The sequence below is a fragment of the Cibotium barometz genome, chromosome 50 (assembly GCF_041138505.1).
Source record: "Cibotium barometz isolate CiBa-2024 chromosome 50, ASM4113850v1, whole genome shotgun sequence".
Lineage (NCBI taxonomy): Eukaryota > Viridiplantae > Streptophyta > Polypodiopsida > Cyatheales > Cibotiaceae > Cibotium > Cibotium barometz.
In genome coordinates this window covers 2084212-2091484 of record NC_141095.1, presented here as the reverse complement: position 1 = coordinate 2091484, position 7273 = coordinate 2084212, and the positions used below count along the sequence as shown (strand labels likewise).

At 39.8% G+C, this 7273-nt stretch overlaps 1 non-coding gene across 1 annotated transcript; it reads right to left on the bottom strand.

Annotated features, from left to right (window-relative positions):
* Positions 1-5880: 5880 nt before the first annotated feature.
* On the bottom strand, positions 5881-5954 carry TRNAV-AAC (transfer RNA valine (anticodon AAC)). Its single transcript has one exon. It is a non-coding gene; the product is annotated as a tRNA-Val (tRNA).
* Positions 5955-7273: the final 1319 nt, after the last annotated feature.

Below are 7273 nucleotides of genomic sequence, written 5' to 3'. Positions count from 1 at the left end.
CCTATTCCATCATGAACGGTATCTTTTCACGGTCTTCTATAGCCATACGGACCTGATTGTACCCATCATGAACCCATCTAGAAAAGAGTGTATCTCATGTCCTGCTCTACCTCATCTAGCAATGTATTTGTGAAGAGTAAGGAAAACAGGTCAGGCATAGTTTGCATTCAGTTTTCTCTAATCTAATATGTAGACATTCAATTTTCTATTCTTCTTTGGAAAAATTACAATGGGTGAGTAATTCTGCTTTATCTATGGGGTAACTGAATCCCACTCTTGGTAACTTATCTATCTCATACTTCACTTGCTTTGCACAGTTAGGGTTCATACAACATCACCTAGCTCCATTTCTGATAGTAAGTTCACTCTCGATCCTCCATCTAGAATTACATGAAGTATCACCTATCCTCCATCTATGATTACATGAGGTATCACCTATCCTCTCATCTTCATTGTTACTTTTGGCACTACTATATCATAGTCTTCCACCCTCTCTCAGTATTGGCATAGTCCTATAACCTCCATCTCTACCCATGGATTTTCCACCAAACCCTCCTTGGATACTATCTTCTAGATAGTTGGCACTAAACGGACAAGAATTGATCCAATGTGATGGGCTTCATTTGGCTCACGTCTTCCCAAAGCTCCCATCCCAACTATTCTACTCTCCTAAGAGTTTTTCTTTTATTGTTTGTGAGGCTTGCATGTCTTCCGCCCACTCCTTGTCTTTTAGGGTAGTTCTCCTTGCCTCATTTTTTGGCTCCCATTGTTGGTTTGCTTCCAGTGTGCTCACATTGTCATTGCTGGGACTGTGACCATTCCTGGATGGTTCGTTTCCAAAAATCTATCCTTTTACCATGAGGTGAACCTAGGATGTGTGTGTTTCATGGCTGTGTTGATGGCTTGTGTATGGGTTTGCCATTTTCTTGTTGCCATGTGCTTGTCCTTTTCTTGAGGATAGGCTTATGAGTGAGAGGTGAGCAGTATAAAGTGAGAGTGTAGTGTGAGTGACATGTTGAGTTGAAGCATGCATGGAGTAGGTACCGTATGAGCTGCTGAGAGATCCCCCCCCGCGCAACGAATTCTGGGGTGCTAGCATCGGAAGTAGCACTTCTTACGTGGGGCAGGGTCCCTCACTCGGAGCCTCGCCCACGTATATCCGGACAAGAGACTAATCCCTCGGTTCTTCAAAAATCGAACCTGGAAAAACTTCCCTCGCCCGAAAAGCACAGGCGATTCCTCCAGGATATTTTTACTCTAACGTAGTCAAGAGCCTTAACTAACTGAACTGATCTGACTGAACTCGTAAGTCCCATAGTCAGATCGAGGAAAAGACTTGCACTTGGATCATAGAGACCAAAGCTTTTTTCCTCATTGAGAGGCACAGCCATTGATTCTTTTCCATAGAATAATTTTTATCCGGGATTTACTTATCTATCGTACCATAACAGAATTGAGTCTCATTTAGGGATCTATTAGTCCAACCTAACCCCATCCAGTCTCGTGGGTTAGCCAACCGCCCAACCACTGTAGTGATGGGATCCATTTAAGAATTTGGTTAGGTTTTGTCCCGGACCAGGGAAAAGAGTTCCCAGGTCCCCTAGCCGCAAACTTAAAACTAGTCACACCACTTACACACCCAATATGAAATTGCCTTTCTCACAGATTTAGCTGTCTTTAAAACAATCTTTTAATGAAACTATAGTATCACCGATCATAATCCTCCAAAATTATCTGGTTGAATCCTAATTTCTAATTTTTCCTTCATCGGTGTACCTATGGCATCATTGGCAACCAGAAAGCTCACCACATGTCCACTCAGGGGCCTTTTTGATAGTTCCTAGCTCATAGTACCCGGCAATATATTCACTTATAAAAATCAAAATGGAATCTCTGTTGAAGATCAGCAAGATCAACCAACAGATCCATATAAAAGAGCCATGGACTCATCCGTTGAGGACCAAAAAGGTCAATCAACTAGATCCATGCCCAAATTCAGAAAACAACTCTACTCCTTGTTCCAATATCTTCCATGTGAATCTATAGAAAAGAAAGATTTGATCAAGCAATTTGTTCCTTTAGAAGGGCACGCTAAAGAATATAACATAACAAGCAACCCAATTGAAGACATGCAAAACACTACAAGAGGATGATGGTATAGCCGCGTGATGTAGTAAGAGAGTTACGGCTACATGCAAGGGTATTTTTTTAGTATGCAACTTTTGGCACGATTATACACATGGCTATTGGCATGGCTATACATGTGTCTCTTGCATGGCTAAAGCCGCATGTATAACTGCATGGTACTGTTAAAAAATAATTGGATCAACCACTTTTGCAAGTAATCCTTGAAATCCATGCTCATTAAGATCTACAAAGTTAGAGGAGCATTGGTCAGTCCAAAAAGCATGACCTTGTACGTAAAGGTTCCCCATGTGGTGGTGAATGCTATTTTATGTTATTCCTCCAGAGCAATGGATACCTGGTTGTATCCCCATGTGGTGGTGGAACGTTGTTTTATGTTGGGGCGTTGGAGCAATGGATACCTAGTTGTATCCCCATGTGGTGGTGGAACGTTGTTTTATGTTGGGGCTTTGGAGTATTGGATACCTAGTTGTATCCTGAGCATCCATCTAGGAAACTGTAAGCTTCAACCCTAGCCACTCTTTCCAAAACATGCTCCATGTGGTAATGGGTATTGATCCCTGTGGGTTGCTGCATTCACTTTCTTCAAATTGACACACGCGCGAAGCTTTCCATTTTTCTTAGGTACAATCACAATTGGTGATACCCATTCAATGTGCTCAATCTTGTAAATAAAATCTACAACAATGATTTTGTCAATTTTCTCCTTAACAATCACTAAGTATTTTGGATTCATTTGGTAAGGGCATTGCTTAATTGGTCTTGAACCTTCCATGATGGGAATGGTGTGTTGAACCACTTCTCACATAACTCCCTTCATGTTCTTATGGTTCTAAGTGAAGCAGTCCTTGAACTCTTTTAACAGAGTAATTAATGTCTCTTCCCCCTGCGAGGTTAGGTCCATGGTAATGAAGATTGTATCATCCTGAATCACCACCACTGTAAAATCTCCTTGTCCCACCTTCTTTTCCCTTCTTTTTCTTGTCATACAAGTAGAAGATTTAGATAAAGGCTCTCCATTATTTTATGGGGTCTTTAGTGCTTATGCACGAGTCATGACATTAAGCGGTGTTGCCACCACCCTCGATTGCACCCCAATCATTCGGAGTCCCATGGTTGGATTAGTGGTTGTTGAAGACTCTCCAGTGCCTCTATAAGGACAATCCTGGATTAGATGGCCAATTTTGCATTTTACTCAATCTTGGGTGTGCTGACTTGAGTATTTTACAGGTTTGTTACATTGACCTTGTGAGGACACTTAGCCACATGGTGAGGTCCTTGTTGGCAGTGATAGCATTGTATAGCATGCTCTCCTTGTTGTGGCATTTATCTCCTTTCCCTTCCATTGCACTACCACCTAGAACATTAGCACTAGTGTGTTCCCTTGCATTAAAAAATACTCTACGGTTACCTCCCAATTGTCATCTAACTTCTCCATGGTTTGCTGAGGTTCTCATGCATATTCTCCTTCTTCTCGCACCTCTTCAATGATCATTTGATTAATTGGCATTATGAGAGGTTTTGGTGGTTGTGGTGGTAGGACACAGGTGGCGATATAGGCACGTTGGGTACTCTATATATTGCCCTCATTTGGTTTGTCATGTTTGACAAGAGCATGCTCTTGCCCAAGAGGTGCAGGCAAAGCTAATTGTTGCCATGTAGAAGGCAACTGAGGTACTTGTAGTTGTTGTGTTTAACGTGGGCACCTCTACACATACTTGTATCATGGTTCCCAAGTCACATAAAATGTTCACACTACATCAACGGGGGCAAGGCCTCAATTGAGGAGGACACTCAGTGCTCGTGTGATTTTGTCGAAATATTGAGCACCATATCAACTCTCATCGGGGATATAGATGTTGGTTCGTGGGAATATTCCTCACCTCCTTTTGCTTTATCTTATTTAGAATCATAGTGCTTAGATCATCTAACGTCATATATGGCTAATTTGCAACAATAATCAAGAAATGTTGGCTTAGCCAACAACAAGTAGCCATGCATCCTCATGTCTCTTACTCTCTTATGGAAGCATGGCAATAATTGCTCATCTATTAACCTTTCCCTAGGCTTACACCTTGAGTTCAGGTTTTTTTAAGACGTGAGATATAATCTCTCATAGACTCATGCTCCTCTTGCTTAATTTTGTATAATTGAGCCACAAGGCTCCACTTATCTCCACTTCGTACAAAACTTGGTACAAACACACTCCTAAGCCACGCAAAATTAACATTTTGAATGTTAAGGATTTGTGGGGATACATATGGGTGCTTTGCATATATTTTACTCAATTCTCATTTAAAATTGAGTGTCATCATGAGTGTGCAAATGGGAAACATAGCTCATGTCTCCAAAGTGTTTGAGTTGAATAGATGCCCTACCTTGGTTGTGAGCTGCCTTAAAGGTTTGTAGTCAATTTCTTTAGTGTGTGATTACTCCAGCTTGAGGTGTGTCTTTTAGCTATCAGAGTGATAGTCATGGTTCAAGGGGTGGACATAATGTACTTGCTTGGTCTACTCATAACTTTAAGGGGCTAAGTATAAGAGGAGGGAGATCTTATTCTCATATCTTAAAGCATATGCCTTTTTGGCAAAGGTTTCTAAAAGTGATGCTTGGCATGCTCATTGAACTACGTTAAACATTATACTACAACTTGCACCAAAGCATGTGTAGAAGGGCTAATACCTATTCAACATTCCTTGCTTTGAATTGCAACATGACCTTTATCTTAACACAAAACAGTTTTGGGCCAAATCTATGTGATGTTGTGACATAAAGTTAGGGGCCTTCTACTTTGATCACTTCATAACATGAACTTAAGCTCAAGACAAATGATTTTGGGCCAAAGCTTCCTAGCATTATGACACAAAGTTGGGGGTTTCTACTTTGGTCACTTGATTTCAAAATACACTATGATAAAAGCACAAAGTTGGGGTTTTGTACTTTTCAAAACACACCATGATAAAAGCACAAAGACATTTTGTTCCCCCACTCCTCCCTCCCTGTCTCTCAAGCTCGAATAAAGAATGGGAGTATGTAAATAAGCATGTTCTCTATGAGATCACTGAGATATTCTGTTTACTCCATTGCTTAGGGGGGATCCTTATGATGTTATATTTAAATAGATTTGGTGGAAGCTTGGGAGTTTATTTTTAATTTTATGTTTCATTAGATGGCTACATCCCGTCTCAGAGATGGGTCATGCCACGTCTTACTATTGCAAAGCATGGTGCCTTGATATATACAAGTATGTCAATTTTGATGCTTTCTTAAAGTTTGATATACAAGTATGCCAATTTTTATGCTTTCTTTAAAGTCTGCCAAAAATAGGCTTCAAATTGGCCTACTCTGTGGTATCTAAACCTCGGTCATGCCACGTCTTACTATTGCAAAGCATGGTGCCTTGATATATACAAGTATGTCAATTTTGATGCTTTCTTTAAAGTTTGATATACAAGTATGCCAATTTTTATGCTTTCTTTAAAGTCTGCCAAAAATAGGCTTCACATTGGCCTACTCTATGGTATCCAAACCTCTTGGGTCCGCACAGGTTGGACGACTAGTAATATCAAAGGTTACTCAACAAACCATCACAACTAATCTAATAAATTAGAGGTGCCCTTCTTGGAGGACTAGTAATATCAAAGGTTACACGACAAACCATCACAATAAATTACACGTGCCCTTCTTGTTTCAAGGGTACATGAAAAACGTAAGTTTTACCAAAACGTTAAAGTATGGCTTCGCCCGGGTTCGAACCGGAGACCTTCAGTGTGTTAGACTGATGTGATAACCAACTACACCACGAAACCAGTCGATGCCCCTTCTCGGACTTAAAAATTTATATAGTAAATTAAATTCAATAAGTTGTCGCAAATGCTGGAGATGCCATAAGCGTTCAGTATGTACTATGCAGTACCTTTTACGCACGTGTTGCTAGGCACACTTTCTATATGACCGATAAATCCGGCACGAGTCACAAGGCTCTCTTATACATAAACGTTTAAACACGTGTCCTAAGACTACTCGTGTGAAATTCGATTTAAAACCACTCTTTCATAGCTTGTCAATCTCCTCCCGCCAGTGTTCACGGAAAACCCCCGGGTTTAGTGTAATGTGAATTGTCAAAATTGAGATTTAACTTGAAAAATATAAAGGTTTTGATGAATTGTAATTTTTAGAGGTATATAATTATTTGACCTTTATTTAAAATTTTGAACATTTAAAAATGTCAAATATTCAAGCTTCAAAGAGCTTTAAATTGTTAATATAATTCTTACAATTTTTGAATCGATACTAAATATATTTTTTATATTAATTAATAATTATTAATTAATAAATTAATAATAGTTATTAATAATTAGTAATTACTAACTTACTAATTAATAATAGTTATTAATAATTAGTAATTACTAACTTACTAATTAATTAATAGTAAATTAATAAAGCCTTTGTTAATAGTGAATTAGTTAATGTGTTCACTTACATTACTATTAGTTAATAGTATGCATAATGCCTTAATTTTTAAAGCCTTTGTTAATGGTTTTCATGGTGCCCCCACTGCCCAACGGTCACTCACCCACCGCCAGTGTACAGTGTTGTGCTACAGCCTACTTAATTTCACTTGCATTAGTTTTATTGACTTTAATTGTTAGGATAACGAAAATTTTAAATTTTTTTCTTTGAAAATAAAAAATTAGTCTTTAAGGGAACCCTATGCATTCGACCCCTCTATGGTCGGGATCTCTCTCTGCTACAGCGTAGTGTGTATTCGAAAATGTGTATTCTACCGCTCTGCATCCTGTGTAGATAACACTCTCCGCCACCTGCGTGGTGTGCTCTGCCACCCCTCTGTGCAGATAACACTCTCCGCCACTTGTGTGGTGTGCTCCGACGACGTCCGCCACGTGCCTCTGACTCCCCTCTGTGCAAATCAATGCCTTCCACTAGTTTTGCCAGCCGCCTAGTGTGCTAACTCATCGTTGCCCTCCGCCACCCGCCTGTTTACATTTCTCCTACTAGTAATTGCAGTCATCTTCTCGTCTCGCAGTCATCTTCTTGTGGTCTGGCGTCTACTCGTGGTGCCCACGGCCAGCGCTTTGGAGTCCATTCTACAGTTAATATATTTTTT